The sequence below is a fragment of the Pleurodeles waltl genome, chromosome 3_1 (assembly GCF_031143425.1).
Source record: "Pleurodeles waltl isolate 20211129_DDA chromosome 3_1, aPleWal1.hap1.20221129, whole genome shotgun sequence".
Classification (NCBI taxonomy): Eukaryota; Metazoa; Chordata; class Amphibia; order Caudata; family Salamandridae; genus Pleurodeles; species Pleurodeles waltl.
Window position 1 is genome coordinate 1,831,479,060 of NC_090440.1, and position 17,838 is coordinate 1,831,496,897.

At 42.6% G+C, this 17,838-nt stretch overlaps 2 protein-coding genes across 5 annotated transcripts in view; one reads left to right on the forward strand and one right to left on the reverse strand.

Annotated features, from left to right (window-relative positions):
• The window catches only part of MFSD6 (major facilitator superfamily domain containing 6), a 188,359-nt gene extending 173,392 nt beyond the window's left edge, over window positions 1–14,967 (reverse strand). The window contains exon 1 of one of the 2 annotated variants that reach the window (XM_069225895.1): window positions 14,830–14,967. The gene's annotated coding sequence lies outside the window, so the exon portion shown is untranslated. Of the gene's footprint in view, window positions 1–9,666; window positions 9,750–14,829 lie in introns of those variants that run through there. The other variant, XM_069225896.1, reaches the window with a different exon arrangement.
• A 166-nt stretch (window positions 14,968–15,133) lies between these two features.
• The window catches only part of PMS1 (PMS1 homolog 1, mismatch repair system component), a 668,051-nt gene continuing 665,346 nt past the window's right edge, over window positions 15,134–17,838 (forward strand). For 2 of the 3 annotated variants that reach the window (XM_069225897.1, XM_069225898.1), the window contains exon 1: window positions 15,134–15,270. The gene's annotated coding sequence lies outside the window, so the exon portion shown is untranslated. The remainder of the gene's footprint in view (window positions 15,271–17,838) is intronic. The other variant, XM_069225899.1, reaches the window with a different exon arrangement.

A 17,838-nucleotide genomic window follows, 5' to 3' on the forward strand; every position in this document is an offset into this window, starting at 1 on the left:
AAACTCACTCTTCATGAGTGGCAATTCACTCGACTTACATTTTTGTTGTTCTCCTTTCTACTTTCGTTAGAGATCTCATGGTAAATCAATCATGAAACCTGCCACAAATGTGCACCTTAAATTCATACATTTGAATCGTTTTAAATGCAGGATGATATGAAAGGGGCATAAGAGTATTTTAAGCTCAGCCAAACAAGTAAACAGAAAGACTTATAGTGATAATGGAATAATAAAAGAGCAGAAAGTATGCTGGTAAGCAAACACGGCCAAATGTGTCTTTAGCATCAAAAATGCAAAAAGATAGTGTGAGCTAAGTATTTTGAAGAAATAATAGAATATGGCTCACAAATAGAAGCGTTCTAAACAGTCACTATCTAACAAATAGTCCTGATTTTAGAAGGTAATTCTTACTATTTCACACCATCTTGAGAGCATTTGCTGTAGGGTCGGGAGGCACCTTCCTATAATGGCCTAAATATAAAACTGGCTGGTTTTACAGAAATGAAGTGCAGTGCAGGCAGCTCCTCAGACCTACTTCATGGCTCCAGACTAGACACGAGACCCATACATAAAACCAATGTGTAAGAAGAAAAAAACAATTACTGTATACACAATCCCTTGTGCTAGGCAAACAACAACCAAGGGTTAAGCAGCAAGAGCGGATGACGCTGAAAAGCACCAGGCCAGAACATCGCCAAACGTGGGTGATGATTCACATTCTGCAAGAACAATTGGAAAGCTACAGTTAAGCCAAGAAGATCTTAAGAATAGGCTCAGCTGTTTTGACATACGAAGAAGAGGCCTGCAGAGAGGAGTAGAGGGACAATGAACGCAAACCTCTATCTGGGACCTACAAAAAAAGTTCCCTTGCTATAGCTAGATGGAACACATAGGGCGAATTAATGGGGCAAGAGGCGATTATTAAGGTAGCATTTTATAAGAAGCTGATGGCTTTGGCTAGAGAAAAAGGAAGGGTGATGTTTCAGGGACAAAAATTCAGCTGTTCCAAGATTTAGCAAGTTCAACTAAGAGAAGAAGAAGCACTTTTAAGTAACAGGTCACTGATCATTTTTGTTCACGAAAAAATAGCTTACCGTTGGTGGCATTTTTTTGTACCTTTTTCCAGTGGAATGAAATAGAGTGTGAACCTTAAAAGAAGCACGGAAAATCCTGGGGCTGAAAGGCTTGAAAAGGCATCATCTAGCATAGATCATAGGGAGACCGAGCCATCAGTGGGGAGAAGTTTATGGCAACAAGTAACATTTGTGAGCAGATCATTTACAACACTTTTAAGAAATCAGAGGGAGGTAGAAGTTGGCTCCGGAAAAAAAGGCTTGGCAACCAGATCGCCATGAACCAAACTTGAGTATACCTTATGAATCTTACACTTGTTATAGCAACTTGGTGTCTGGGGAAGTTGCCAGAGAGAAATGGAAAGGATGACCATGCTACCACTCATGAAACATCAAGACTCGTACTGACTATTCCTGTAGGGTTGGAAAGTGGAGGGTTTATGTTTATGCTTTCTAAAGTGCATAGATACCTCAGGCCAGGACACTCAAAAAGGCTAGTTAAGAGAGGAGGCCTAGAACAGATTTGCTTTTAACTGTTTCCTGAACAAATCTGCTCTGGCAGATGTAAGAGGGTAGCTTTTCCAGAGATTGCGTCTGAACGGACAACCTCCTTGTCTACCTCACCTAGAATGTAAAATTTCAGCAAGAGAGAGGTTTCTGGAGTGAAGGGGGCAGGCCGGGGAGTAGGACACAGCATTTATCTAATGTACTGGGATCCAGTCAAAATGTGAGAGCCTTGAGTTTAGACCTCTTTGATGGGAGACAATGCAGAGTTTTTGGGTGCAAAGAGCTAGGATTACACCTAGGAACATGGAATAGAATATAATAGTTTTATACAGCGTGAATTCTACTCAAACGTATTTGAGCACTTTACAAAAGCTACATATTCAATTTTGTTTTTGCGGCACAGGAAGAGTGAGTGATTTCAAAAGATGTAGTGCTGACGCCAATACGCAAACCCGGTTTCTCAGTTCCAAAGTTGGCAGCTCTTGCCGTAACACCACATCCTCATCTTTGCACAGTCTGTTACAAAATTGTAAAAAAAAAAAAAAAAAAAAAAAAAAAAAAGATCTTACCTATGTTTCTTTTTTCACGATTATTGGCCATTGGGGCTGCAGCAAACCACCATCCATGATGGCCACATGTTCCCCCATTGAATCATTTTTGTAGGATTACTATGCTCCTGTGAATTAATAGAGGCTCACTAAGAAACTGAAATGACCTGCAATTGAAAAGCAGGAGCTGTGGACATAGTGTGAGAGTGGCAGCAGGGAAGCCAAGGATAGGAAGATGAGGCCCAGTTGTAACAGGGGCAGCGCAAAATGCAGTAAAGTGGTGCAGAGTAGAGCGGGGTAGAGGTCACTGATGGCGAGGGCATCACTTTGTTAATAACTATGTTCCAATTAACAATTGCATTCCCTGCTATAATAAACAATTACATTCAAGCATATAAAGGAATGGCACCAAAGGGATAGGATGAATCTAACCTGTCAACATTCTTCCCAAGGACCTCACTAACAGCTAAAGCACTACACTCAAGCACACCCTTTAATTCGTGAAGCTCAATTCTGCAGATGCTCCACATGAACGTCAATGCACCAACATGCCAGGGATAACGGAAGTGACATCACATACACTTTTTGACCTTACTGGCATCACAGGAAGTGATATGGGCTATGACCTTAACTCTGCCAATAAAGTGATGTCCCACGACCTTAACCCTAAGGACATCACAATAAATGACAATGTTTAAGTTTCATATTAACTGCATGATTAACTTAGCAACATGACAAAGATAAATGTCTGTTTCAGATACTACTTATGTTAGGGTGCTGACATGATCTCTGAAAGCTTTGGGGCGCAATACCTGACCTAAATTGTAGCAAACAAATGAAGTGAGTGACACACATTACTTTGAGGACACAGGTTTGGGAAGCTGGTTCTCCCCCCGAGGTCAAATAGTAAATTTTAAATTACAATTTTCACATAAATTTGTTAATAAGCCACAGGCTTTGAAAGAGCACTTGTTAAATATTAAAATCATTACATGGTGTGCCAAGCTAGTGAAACCTGATACTCCACAGGAGTTGAACCCATTTGTTAAAAAAGGTGTGTGTGTGTGTGTGTATGTGTATATATATATATATTTTTTTTTAATACAAAAAAGTCGCACTGCACTGTGAATGTAACCATTCCTTTATTATGCTAAATGTGCAACAAACCAATGCTTTTCGACCAAAGCGGTCTTTGTCAAACGAGTTGGTTCGTAGCACTTTTAGAATAATAAAGGAATGGTTACAGTCACATAGTGCAATGCGACTCTTATTGTAGTAAATTGTTAATCCGAGGGATCGGTCTACCCTCCCGCACTTGAACCAGCTGATGAACGCGTCATTCTGAATGGCCGCACTGGGATTTTATATATATATATATATATATATACATATATATATATATATATATATCTCATGAGTATGAGTACCCATATATGTCAAAATGTACTTCCATTGTGCCAGGGCCTAGCATTTTATCATGGGTGTTCCTCATATAACATGGACGCCCATAAACAAACGCATTTTTAAACAATTCCCACAGCAGCACCATCCAAACAAATCTAATTGTGGTGAGTCATGCATGGGCGTTTGTCATCAAACTGGGTCCGCTGTTCTCATATTCTTCTCTTTTGCCAATGCTGTACACTGGCAGTGTACAGCATCAGCAGTATTCTATTTTCTTATTACTGATGGTAACCAGAATCAGCACAACCATTATAAAGGCCAAATAGTTTACCTAACACAGGTTCGATCGCTGGCCTTTGCCAATCTTTGTTTTTCTATAAAGTTTACTAATGCTAAGGGAAGCGTATGGATTGTTTTCCACCGGAAATATCAATATAGCAAGCACAGCAAAAGATCATAGGTTATTTTGAGGTAGTATAGTTGTTTTTCTATATTAGTCACCTCTGTTGTACAAACCATGCCACCAAAGGATTGGGGACTGTAGCGTGGAAGAGCTCTCACAGGGTAGCCAGTCAGCTATCAACTCAACATTACATCACAACAGTCCCTTTTGACAGTCAGAAAGGCATGACGAAGAATTAATAACAGATAAATAATAAATCATGGCAGAATAGCTATGGACCAACAGGAAGGATAAAACAGGTAAATTAATATTGGGAGAACAGTGAGAGAGAGTTAAAAAAGGGATATTGAATAAGTGAAAGGTTCTGTGAGACAGAAGAAAGGTAAGTGAAGATATAGCAGGAATGGAGAAAAGAAGCACCTCCTACTGTCTGAAGGAGTTCAGTGCGGTGTCTGACATAAGTCAGAGGGGTGTCTCCTGGACCACTGTGGGCTGTCTGCCATCAGTCAAGTGGGTCCTGTTTTTTATGTAACTAGAAAACTGAATGTGGTCCAGCAGAACTGGGCTTGGAACCTCTATATGGCTTCTCCCTAAGCTCAATTGAGTAACCGCAGGACCTCTGTTGGATGTCTGAAGGGCCTCTATTGATTGCTTGCAAGACCTCTGAGTTGTCAGCAGAAGCTCACTGGGATGTTTGGAAGAACGGGCATCCTGCTTTCAAGTGGTTGGATGCATGCTAGAGCCTTGGTGGGTGATTGCTAGAGCACTGTTGGGCATATGCCACAGCTCTGTTGGGCACATGCTATATGTTGGGTGTATGCTATAGCCCTGTTAGGCACATGCTATAGCTCTGCCAGGTGCATCCTAGAACTCTGTCTGTCAGATGCTAGAGTTCTGTTGGGTGCATGCTAGAGTTATGTTGGGTTCATGCAAAAGATCTGTTGGGTGCAGCCCAGAGCTCTGTTGGGCGCATGCTAGAGCTCTGTTGGGCGCATGCTAGAGCTTTGTTGGGCGCATGCTAGAGCCCTGCTGGGAGCATGCTAGAGCCCTGCTGGGAGCATGCTAGAGCTGTATCTGGTGCATACTAGAGCTGTGTCGGGCACATACTAGAGCTGTGTCGGACGCATACAAGAATTCTACTGGGAGCATGCTAGAACTCTATTGGGCGCATGCTATAACCCTACTGGAAACATAATATAGCTCAGTTGGGTGCATGCTTGAGCTGTGTCGGATGCATGCTATAGCACTGTTAAGTGCATCCCAGAGCACTGTTGGGCGCATGCCACAGCTCTGTCGGGCGCGTGATAGAACTCTGTCGGGCGCGTGCTAGAACTCTATCGGGCGCGTGCTAGAACTCTGTCGGGCGCGTGCCACAGCTCTGTCGGGCACATGCTATATGTAGGGTGCATGCTATATGTAGGGTGCAGGCTAGAGCTCTGTCGAGCGCAGGCTAGAACCCTGCTGGGAGCATCCTAGAGCTCTGTCGGTGCATACTAGTTCTGTTGGGTGCATACTAGTTCTGTTGGGTGCATGCTAGAACTCTTTTGGGTGCGTGCTAGAACTCTTTTGGGTGCGTGCTAGAACTCTACTGGGCGCATGCTATAGCCCTATTGAGTACATAATATAGCTCAGCTGGGTGCATGCTTGAGCTCTGTCGGGCGCATGCTATAGCTCTGTTGGGTGCATGCTATAGCTCTGTTGGGTGCATGCTATAGCTCTGTTGGGTGCACGCCAGAGCTCTGTTGGGTGCACGCCAGAGCTCTGTTGGGCGCACGCCAGAGCTCTCTTGGGCGCACGCCAGAGCTCTCTTGGGCGCACGCTATGTGCTGGGTGCATGCTACAGCCCTGGTGGGCACATGCTATAGCAAAGTTGGGAACATGCTGTAGCTCTGTCTGATGCATGCTAGAGCTCTGTCAGGCGCGTGCTAGAGCTCTGTCAGGCGCGTGCTAGAGCTCTGTCGAGCTCGTGCTTGCGCTCTGTCGGGCTCGTGCTTGCGCTCTGTCGGGCTCGTGCTAAAGCTCTATCAGGTGCATTCTACACCTCTGTCAGGAGCATTATACACCTCTGTTGGGAGCATGCTAGGGCTCTGTCAGGTGCATGCCAGGGATCTGTTGGGTCATGCCAGAACTCTGTTGGGTCATGCCAGAACTCTGTTGGGTGCCTGCTATAGCCCTGTTGGGCACATGCTATAGACCCATGTTGGGCACATGCTACACCTCTGTCGGGTGCATGGTAGACCTCTGTTGGGTGCATACTAGACCTCTGTCGGGTGCATCAGAAGGCTCTCTTGGGTGCATGCTAGAGCTCTGTTGGGTACATTCAAAGGTTCTGTGGACCATCTGTTAGAGATCAATGGGATGCACAGCTGAGTTCAGATGGCTCCTGGTAGGAGTTCAATTCAAGTTCAGTTCAATAGCTATGTAAGCTGGGGTGTCAGCAGGAGGTCAGTGTGTATCTGTGGGAGCTCAGAAGAGTGCCTGCGGATGTCTGCATGTGCTACATTGTGTGTTTTCACGTATACCATTGGGTGCTTGCATGTGCTCTGTGAGCTACCTGCAGAATGACACTGAGTGACTTGCGGAGCACCGTATGCTGCAATCTTGAGTGGGGAGGATTGAGGATTTCGATTACAAATAATACAACCAACTGGGGTTATAGCTGAAATGTTTCCATAAATAAATTTGCAATATATTTTAAAAATGTGCTGAAACTGCCGAAACATATATATATTTGTTTTTAAAAACATAACATTGCTGTGACAAACGAGACAGTTACATGCTGCAGCAAGTGAAGTGCTTGATCGCCACAAAAGTTATAGCCGTAAGTTACATTGTGAATCCGTATGTTCTCTGTTGAGCGCATGCTATATGTTGAGTGCATGCTACAGCCCTGGTGGGCACATGCTGTAGCTCTGTCAGGTGCATGCTAGAGCTCTGTTGGGTGCATGCTAGAGCTCTGTCGGACGCATGCTAGAGCTCTGTTGGGCGCATGCTACACCTGTCGGGCTCATGCTACACCTCTGTCGGGTGCATTCTACACCGCGGTTGGGAGCATGCTAAGGCTCTGTCAGGCGCATGCCAGGGCTCTGTTGGGTGCTTGCCGGAACTCTGTTGGGTGCATGCTATAGCCCTGTTGGCACATGCTATAGCCCTGTTGGGCACATGCTAGACCTCTGTCGGGTGCATGAGAGGACTCTCTTGGGTGCATGCTAGAGCTCTGTTGGGTACATTCAAAGGTTCTGTGGAGCATCTGTTAGAGATCAATGGGATGCACAGCTGAGTTCAGATGGCTTCTGACAGGAGTTCTATCAGTTCAATAGCTATGTAAGCTGGGGTGTCAGCAGGAGGTCAGTGTGTATCTGTGGGAGCTCAGTAGAGTGCCTGCGGATGTCTGCATGTGCTACATTGTGTGCTTTCACGTATGCCATTGGGTGCTTGCATGTGCTCTGTGAGATACCTGCAGAATGGCACTGAGTGACTTGCGGAGCACCATATGCTACTATCTTGAGTTGGGAGGATTGAGGATTTCAATTACAAATAATACGACCAACTGGGGTTATAGCTGAAATGTTTCCATAAATAAATTTGCAATATATTTTACAAATGTGCTGAAACTGCCGAAAAATATATATATATTTGTTTTTAAAAACATAACATTGCAGTGACAAATGAGACATTTACATACCACGGCAAGTGAAGTGCTTGATCGCCACAAAAGTTATAGCCGTAAGTTAGTTACATCGTGAATCCGTATTATCTGGGCAAACTGCTGAAAAATCTTAATGGAGGTTAGAAGTTCACAGTACAACATTCTGCCCTGGGCACCATGTAGCTGTCAGACTCCAAATTCCACACCGAGGGGACTAAAGTAAACCCCATAGTGCATTGTAGGGCCCACCCTTAAAGGGTACCCTTTTTAGCTCCAGTACTTTGTATGTTTGTCAGGCAGCCACCCTAAGTGAAACTGTAAAGGTATGTTGTAAAGTTCCAGGGAGCATGTCACTGCGGTACATGACTACCACTGTCTGCAATGGGCGGTGAAGTGCATTGTACAGTCTCAGAGAAGGTCAGTGTATTAATATGATAACACATGCGAGCATCTTAACTACTGCAAAAAGGCAAACGCTTTTAGGACATTGGCATTGCTTTCTTCCTAGCGTAAATATGTGGACACGCTTTTGGCACTCAGAAAGCACTACCGGAAAAGAATTACAAAAACCGCATGTACAATCTTCAATTGTACTTGACAGGTGCTTAAAACAGCCAATTGAAGAGCAGTAGACTGACCAATTATGCCAGAGAATCGGTATACCCAATCACAGTCTCTCTAGTGGGCATTCTTTCAGTGGTCTCTAAACCCCAAAACATAATAAAAAAGGGCTGGACTTTAATCCAAAAACAGATTTTAGTTTGGATTAAAACTGTGGCTGAGGGGGAGACGGTGGCTAGGGATAAGTGTCGGCCAAGTACCAAACACTCTCCTACTACATCACAATTGATGCATAATATGGGTAATAAGTGCCGGGACTTAGATTGGCAATGTCCTCAAAACAAACGCCTTAGTCATGTGTCAGCATTTACTGAACCCACTGGCAATCAATTATAATCATAAGAAACTTACGAGTATCGCTTAGGTCACTGCACTTGATATCATGCAATGCTTAAAAGGCGATCTGTATTTTGTGCAGTAACAGGTCCATTTCAAGACCCAAAGAGAAAAATGCCTTAATCATATGCATTAAAAAAATTGTCAACAAAAACCAAGATGGCCAATCAACTTTTTGAGGGCTCCTATTTTAGCAGTAAACGTAAGGCCTCAAAATCTCAAAGGGTTCACAAGTGCATTTTACGATGTTGTATCTAGTTCTGCCCTTATGGTATGAGGGAAATACAATGCGTTGAAATGACAGCCACTAAAGGGTGCAAAGACTTTCAAATCGATGACTGAATGCGAAGAGCTACCGCCGTTCCGTGTATGAGTCAGACTTAGTGTTGGGCGTGTTTCTACACGGCTGCACAAAATGCAGGCATGCCAGCTATCTAAGCGCCATATCACAAAGGTACACAGAACAACAGGCACTGTGCAAAAGACGGAGTGTACCAAGGGAGGGATTCAGAATGCAAGGTGCTATGAGTCTGCATTCATAAGTACTTTGTCAAAAAACACCCAAAAAAAGAACGTTAAAATCCACGTAAAATTTCCATTTTACTCTGAGCAGCGTGAACTAAGAAAGAGAAATTTAAATGTTTCATTAGTCCACCTTCTTCAGTCGCTGTGGTGGGCCTTTTAAGCACTTAGTTTGACCGCTCCCAAACAACAGCAACTCCTAACAGCCTCCCAATCTCCCCCCTCCCTTTTCTCCCCCGGGATCCCGCTAGGGCACTCCCGCAGGCGCCCAAAGCAGCAGGTGAAAGGTCAGGAGTTATTTCATCTAAATGTAAAGTGATGACACACACCGAACGTCAAGGATTCCTCAAAGTAGGCCCCTGAAGTCTGCAGTTAGAAACTGTATTTGTAATCACAACTATGAAATGTACTAAGCAACGAAACATCTGATCAAACTGTGATCAAACTTGTCAATGACTATATTTTACATTTGTTGCTGTTTGCACCAGATTCTGTCCCAGCAACCAACCAATATACCCGAGTTTGATTAAACACAACAACATTACTTGGTACTGAACCGTGAGGAAGTTTTCAAAATCCCCCATTTTTCGTAGAAAATATTACCTTCGTAGTTTGCTTAGAAGTATACTTCATGAGCACTGTCGCTGAATGTGTAACCATTAACCACCTGTTGAGGTAGCATATATGGAACGGTCATGCAGGACTAGGCGGGGCCATATGCAGTTTGTCAGAGCCCTCGCATAGTCTTTAGGGCCAAGCGCTATTGTTGGGCGAGAAACAGGGAAAACCAGCTCTGCCGGGTTAAGGAGGCCCAGGCTCCCTCAGCAGGGTGTAGGAGCACTTCCCTGGACGGTGTAAGCAGACCTATATAAAGCTTTTAAAGGTGTGTCGTTGACGTAGCAAGAAACGGAGACAAAATGGAAAGCTAACAAACATGTTACGATCAGTGCAGAATATTTACAGGGCTTTAAGTATCTACGTGGTGAGAAGCGATGCTTCAAACACAGAAGGAAGCAGGTTACTCCTAGCCGCTCCCTCGCATCTCAGAGCTAGTCGTGATGCATGCACACCTTGAGTTTTATCACAAGTTCTACGTGTACCGACGGGTGCGGCCTACTCTCAGAAAACGGTAACGCAACATAGCATCCACGACCAGTTTATTCTCAGTGGACTATCCTGGGATGAACCCCGTCGTCATCCCAGGCAGGTGGCACTGCCCCGCCCTGCTTTGTGGGTGGCGGGGAGGGCGGTGGGTGGCCAGGGTACCGACACATCTACGCCCGGGGAAGATGTTGGTAAAAAACATACACCGGAGGCCACTAAAGGAAATATACAAGACCATGCCAGAGGCCGTATCACTCGAGAGAGCGCGTGTATGCGTGCGTTCTGCTTCTCAGGCTGTGGGATTAATCAACCCAGGAAAATGAAGGAAACTCCTTTCCGGCCTCTGTTCATGCCTGCAATCATACACCAAAGGAGTGCAGTGCGCGAGCTCCAAGTTCTGTACCGTAAATGATGAAACCCGGAAATAAACAGAAAACTCCTTATCTCCCTCTTCAATGTCCCTGGTAATTGGTTTAGGTGAGCGGTTTTAACACACTTAGCGCACACCAGATACAGTATGGCTAGGAGCTGTTCACACTTCCCTTGCACTCAGAAGTACAGCACAGCAGCAAAGCACGCAAACTCATGATAAGGGCCCCATAACACACAAGCATGTACACTCGCTAGTAATGATGTTGTTATCGGTTTTGAGCGGAACAGTAGCTAATTAATCAGACCCAATTGAAACAACGCTATAGGGTGTGAAATAGTCTATAAATTCCAATAACACAAACATTTTTAAAGTGGTTCAAACATATAAAATCTCGGAAACTAGCCGTTTCAGCTATTCATAGCAATAATGCAGTTAACCCACGAATACACCGGTAAATATAAACGCATGTCAGGTGGAACGGGAGCATGCAAACAAAAGTTTCATCCCTGCCTAATTTATCAAGTAAATATTGCACCTCTGAGCTATTTACAACAATTGTAATACAGACAAATAGAAGGATTATCAGAGAAGCAAAGCAGCTTTTACATTAACTGGATACTTTGAGTAGTTGTTGGAATATTTTTATTTCTGTTACATTTATTTTTGATGTTCAATGGAAACCATGTGATTTCTTCTCACCTTTATTTTGTAAAAGGGTGGTGTGTAGATACATAAAATAAAATAAACAAAAACAAGTAAAGTATATCCGGCAATATAAAGATTGAAACCTTCCACAGAAAAGAAAAGTCAAGGAGATTTTAACTTAGACATGACAAAGCCTTCCTAGTCCATGACCAAAAAACTAAGGAACAGCAGCCAGGAAGCACAAATCTCTAAAAAAAAAAAAAAAAAAAAAAACAACAACAACAAGCATTGGCTACACCAAATAATTATAGCTTTATTTGATTGCTTCATTTTTATCCATACAAAAAAAGTCAACACCTGAAGTGAACATAATAGGCACAGAAGAACCATTAGTGGCACCTAAAACTGGATTTTCTAGAGCACAGCAGAACATGAAAACAGCGACTGAGACACAATTTGCCTTTTCTGCCTTACCATCTAACACCTTGAAATTTGTCAAACTGGCATTCCTTCCAATTGAGGAGCAAGTTCATAACATATGCAAAGGTGACCTTAAAGTTTGTTAGGCTGACAAAAACACGTACGCTCAGCTAACGATTGGAAAAATACTGTAGGTACTTCTGACTCAAGAGAAAGTTTCAGCTTCTCTGTTTTTTGTCCATATTTTACCAGAGCCTGATGACCAGACACTTGCAAAACTGGTGCAGACAATTTGCAGACTTAAGCAAAAGTGTAGCCTCTCAATAACATTATCTCTTCTGTACACTTTTGTAAATAAGAGATTTTAAAACTTCAAATAGGTGGCAACCCTACCATGATTGTAATCATTAATTACCTGTCACTAACATAAGAAAACATGCTCCTGACGGAGGCAATGGAAGCTGCGGTAAATTACTTACACAAAAAGTATCCAGTCACATAATATACCTGATCATGAATTTAATGCAAAAATGATCCCGGATTACAAACTGACTATGAATGAAAAGTTACCGGAAAACAATAGGGAAATCACGGAGCACAGACTTGAAGGATCCAAGAGTAACCACATGGGCCTGTTAATGATGAATGATGTATTAAAGCTTCCCAGCTGTTGCCTCATTGGAGGAGCTTCTAAAGGTAGCATACAGACTTCTGCTCATTCACACTTATTATTCAATTAAAGCTTCATAAGATAAAAGAACTTTCAGATATGTCTCTCACTGTCAATTACACGTCAAACTGATCATTTGTTATTTGCAAATATGTTTTTTAATGGGAAAGATGGGACAAATCTTATGTTTGATGCACTATGTGTTATGAAAGAGTCAACTGTGTTAGAATTAATTGTTTAAAAAAATCTCCCTCGAACACTCGTGCCTCAGATAGGAGCTAAAAAGGAAGTAGATAAAAATCATGACTTACATAATGCAAGTCCTGAACTTTGCTTAGAGACCTATTGACAAGACCAATCTCATCACTGTATGTCCAACTGAATGCCACGAATGCAATATTTTAAATGAGAAAAACATCTAAATAAACTAATTTTAAAAAGCTACATAGCTGAGGATCACACTATTCATTTCAATGTAAGCAAACTTTTCTTATAAGAATCTAAATAAACAGAAAAAAATCTTTGATAGAAAAAAGGTAAATAAATCAGCACAACTTTACCAAAAGTAAGGATTATTGCAAATGTTGCACCATTAAAATCTCTAAAGAAGGGAAACCAGTATCTCACAATCAGTATCAGAGAGAGGTTGGTGTCAACACTTAAACAGACTTTAAAAGCCCTCTAATAATGAAAAGTTCTGACAGCCCCCCAAGTTCGATTGAGGCACACTGGCTTTACATATTTTAACAACAAGTGAAAAAAGAAACCTAATTAGGACATTGATATCATTGACTGCACCTGTGCTGGCATGAACCTTACTAAAACAAAATCAGACAACTGATCTAGTCTTTTACATCCTCAATTTGAAAGCTGCATCCAAGAAAGTAGTATCTCACAGAAAGCTGCATCCAAGAAAGGAGTATCTCTCAGGCACGGAAAGAAACCCTTGTGCAGGTCCCATTAATAAAAAAGTCCAATATAAGAACACAATTACTGTGGAATTATAGCAATATTGGATGCTCATGGTAAGCTCTTTGCAAAATATCTGCAAATCTTGGCTTTGGAACAGAATATCACTCTAGTCAATCAACCCGGCTTTGTGAAGTAATAGAAAATTGGTAATTGTCTGATTCTGTGCAGACATGTACCAAAATAATGAAATTCACCCAGGATAGGCCACAAAGGCCCAATAGCTAATTAAACTAAGCCAATGTAGTGCGGGGAACGCATAAATATCAGATCCCACTAACTAGAAGGTCTTAAGCACGCAGAGCGAGAGTTGAACCAACTGAAAGTACAGCCAGGTACTAATAAGTTATGGAGCCTATCAAAGTGTTTGGTGCGACAAGAGTTTGAAATGAGAACAGTTACAAATAATAAATTCCAAGCACACACTGAGGCGTTGCCTTTTAAACAGGCATGAATGAACTTTAATAGGAGGCCAACATTAGTACAACAAAGGTACGAGTAAAATTTTGCAACGAACGTGAGAAATATTAATCTCTTAAAGGCATCCGATATTTATGTGATTCCCGCAATACCATGGCTAACTTTAATTAACACATACAACTGGAAGTATAGGGAAACCACAAGTACTCCTGATGTCATACTTTTCTGTAGTTTCTAATACTGCCGTTTCATTGTTTTTTATAATAGCATAGCATATTATATCATGCTGTGCCTTCTAATCAGCATTATATGACGTTTTTTCAAAATGACAATTGTGGAGACTGTCTTTAGCTGTGTATAAAAATATAACACTTTCATAACATATATTTACGTGACGCCTCTTACGTAATTTCTAAAAGCTGTAAAAATAAACAATTCGATTATCCACTATATGGTGCTCAGTTTACAACTCTCGGAAAGATGGAAGGGTGAGTCTACATGTCTAGATTTTAACTCGACATCCGGAACACCGCATTTATTCACGGTAAGCGTTCACTCCACTGAGTCGTCTGAGTCTCTGAGCTACAGCTGCATTCCCTCCTATGCATTTAGTACTTGGTACACAGCCACTACGGTGTGCTACGACACTTACACCTGTCATGTATGTATAGATCTTTATTCACAGGCACCCAAAAACCTCCATAGATCAATCTCTCCAAGGTTCTTGAGTCGTTAAGCTCCCTGGCTACATTGCCGGTTATGCCCTTCTTTTTGTAGAGTAATTAATCGACATGGCGCATTTTTTCCTTTCACAACCTGAACTGGTCTAGACCATGTTGCTAATTTATGTCTATGAAAAGGAAGGGTAGAACGCAAATTATAAGCTAGTCTTCGACATATATATATATTTTTGCGTGCTACTAAAGTGCTAAGAGCAGTCCTATCTGGCATTTCTTGGTGATATTATTTCCCATTACCTTGTGTACGAAAGCTTTTTCCCATAGACACAGTTTGGGTAAAATCCTTAGGTACATCTGGCCCTTAGTCTGTTCTGGTGGATGCGTACACCCACTTGCTCAGTTTCTTTCTTTCAACACAAACCCCAGAAATAAAGAACAAATGCCTACTTGCACACTTATCCAGTAGATTTCCGTGCGTGTCTTACCTCCCATCTCCGGACAGATCCTAAGCGTTCAATTGCCTCGGATATGCTTCCGCCTCCATCCAACTTCAATATGTGAAGTCTTGGGCAGGTAATGGTAAAGCTTGTTCCAAACTGAGTGACAGACGAGGGGGCGGTGCTACCGGTGTCCGTGTGACTGTACCCCAAGTTAAACTCAGCGATTGGCTAAGAAAATATTGACAGTTCAACCCAGCCTTATGGGAACCACCCCTACCCCGCACCGGAAGAGATTGCCTTCTACTGTTGAGGTAGCGACCATACGCTTCCCCGGAAGGTAAAGCCAGCCGCACATGAGCCGACAGTCCAGGCAGTGTGCGCGCTCTTTGAGTTGTTTCTCCATGTGTGGTGTCCGGGCAGACAGACCCGAGAAGATCTGGCCCGTGGCACGTTTGAACAAGAGCAGCAAAGTTGGTGTCTGAGGCGGTATGTGTTGGGGAGTGGAATACGGATTTATTGGCTAGCAGCCGAATGGAACTGCTACTTTTTGGGGGTACTTACGTTCAAGGATTCCTTTCCTTCTGTGAGTTTTGTTGGATGCAAGCCGGAATCCTGCCTTCCTCGTCTTCTCCGCAATTCTGTAGTAGGATAGTGTTCCGAAATTAGGGGGCGAGGTGTGCTCTCTGAAAGTGCTGCCATGTTGTTGTCATAGAAACACTTTGAAAGGTGATGCCTTCTAAAAACCTGAAGGACTTCCTTTGTCTCTTGAGCTCTCTGTTTGCATTAGCTGTCATTCTATGGTGGCTGTGATTACCCATGTGTTCCAGGTAGTGCGGATGCTGGATTTAATGCAAGCAGCTTCGTTTTAACATGAGTAGTACAGCTCTAAGTGTAACCTGCACCGTAAGCTCATGCCTGCATAAGGGTCAGAGTAAACCAGCCCCTATGGCCCACAATATATTCATTTTTGTAAAGAATACAGATGATTGCTAAAAATTCAGATGGTGTAGATGCTGAGTGCTTCATATGGTGTAGATGTTGACTGATTCTCAGGACCTCAGGGGTATATGAAGTAGTTTAGTGGCACCATGTCAGTGAAGACTGACAATATTGCTGTATTTTACCATCCAAACGGCAGCCAGGAGGCCCATTTGCTTTGTTTGAGCTAGGGCTGCTGGATTCCATGCTATGGCACTGGACTTCTGGACCGTTATTTTTGCCAATTTCCCTCCCTCCTAACACAGCTGACTGAGCATAGTCTGTCTTCCTAATTTACATATTATTTTGTTATTCGTAGGATTCTGAATGTCGGTCATAACACTTGATCCATTGCCACACTGAATATGCTAACAGCCTCTGTATTTAACATTCCAGTGTGTCTAATCTTTACCCTTCCTACCCGCCCTCCCTCTGCACGCAATACCAAAGGATTCTTTGCAGCCCCATGCCACGGACCAGACCATATAATATAAATAAATAAATATTCTGCTTTTTGTTTAGGGTAGCGTTCTCTAGCTACAAGCTTGAATTCTAGCAGTGAGTCTTCCATAGCTGCCAAGGTTTCAGATTGCTTATGTGTAACATTTCTATGTTTCAATTGCCACACGCGTGACATTGTACTATCAAGTATGTGACATTTTGAGTGACACTTTCCCATGAATAAATCAAAGCAATGACCAGAACTGGAGTACCTCCATGTTAGTTGTACTATTAAGAGTTAACACACAACATTCCCAGCAAAATCTAGACCTGTTGGTGTTGCAAATGCTTGTTAGTAGTATCAGAGCAATGAGTAATAACAGTTATATTTTTGTGAATAATGAGAACTGTAAATGTTTATATTCTGAGAAAATCAGACTGTGAATTGGCCTATTGAGAGGGTAGTGACCTTTATATTCTTATAATCACCCCTGATCTTCTCTTCACACCACTTTCCTCTGCAGGGGTATAGCTGGGTCAGTAAGACTGGGGAGGGAGGGGTGTTGATCTTCAGGTTTTCCAACATTCATAATGGCATTTAATGTTAAAATACATTATATGATAAGCAGGGTGCATGAGAAGGGGCTTAAGGAGCAGTAGAAAGGGTTAGGATGCATATTGGTAGGGGTACTAAGTGAGAGAAAACACAATATTTTGTGAAGTAACCAAACTCTTTGAAGACTTTCAAAACAGAGTGAGGGAGAGTGTGTGTGCTTTTTTGTCTCTGTGTGTGTAAATCTTCATGGTGAAATTACTGCCTACATCTGCAAATACAGCTTTTTATTTTCCTTAGTTTGGCGCTGTCACTATTTCGACAACTGTGTATCACCTTCAAACACCTTCACATTAAATGGTAATTAGAATTGGCACATGTGTGTGACTTTGCACTGTGCAGAGAAGCAATGAATAGTCCAAACAACGTTGGCCCTCCAAACAGTTCTGAAATACTCTACATTTATCGTTGATGGGAAACATAGCACTTCACAACAAGGGAAGCGTGGGAGTCAGACATGGTGGAGTGGGCGGGGGCTGAAGAAGTTCATATGAGAAGGACTAGGAAAGAAGACAAGGCACATGAAGTATTATTAGCTTGGGCAGATATGACACGAGCAATGCTTGCGTAAAAGAGTACACAACTGGGAAGTGCCCCTCTACCACGGGGGTGGGGGGTGGGTAGTAACAACTGAGGATGGGAAGGTGGGTTTTTGTTCAATATCTGGCATCTAGACACTATGGCCGACTGAGACCGGAAACAGACAATTCTAACAAACACTGAAGAAAACAGTATGATGCCCCTTCCATGGAAAATTTGGTGGAGGTGGGGGATACTGTTGTATTTTAGTTTATTTGAATAAGATGTAAGAGGATTAGTTGTGATACATGTCAAGCTAAATCTTTTGCTGCTATATGTTAATGATGATGTATGATATTATTTACCTGATGGATGTAAACTGTTGTATCACTTAATAAGAAAAAAAAACAAAAAAACTTGGTCCACTAACAGGCACTGTAAGATACTTTCACTGACTTCAGCCTCTGCTCCAGGGCTCTCAATCGTACCTCGTCATGCTCACC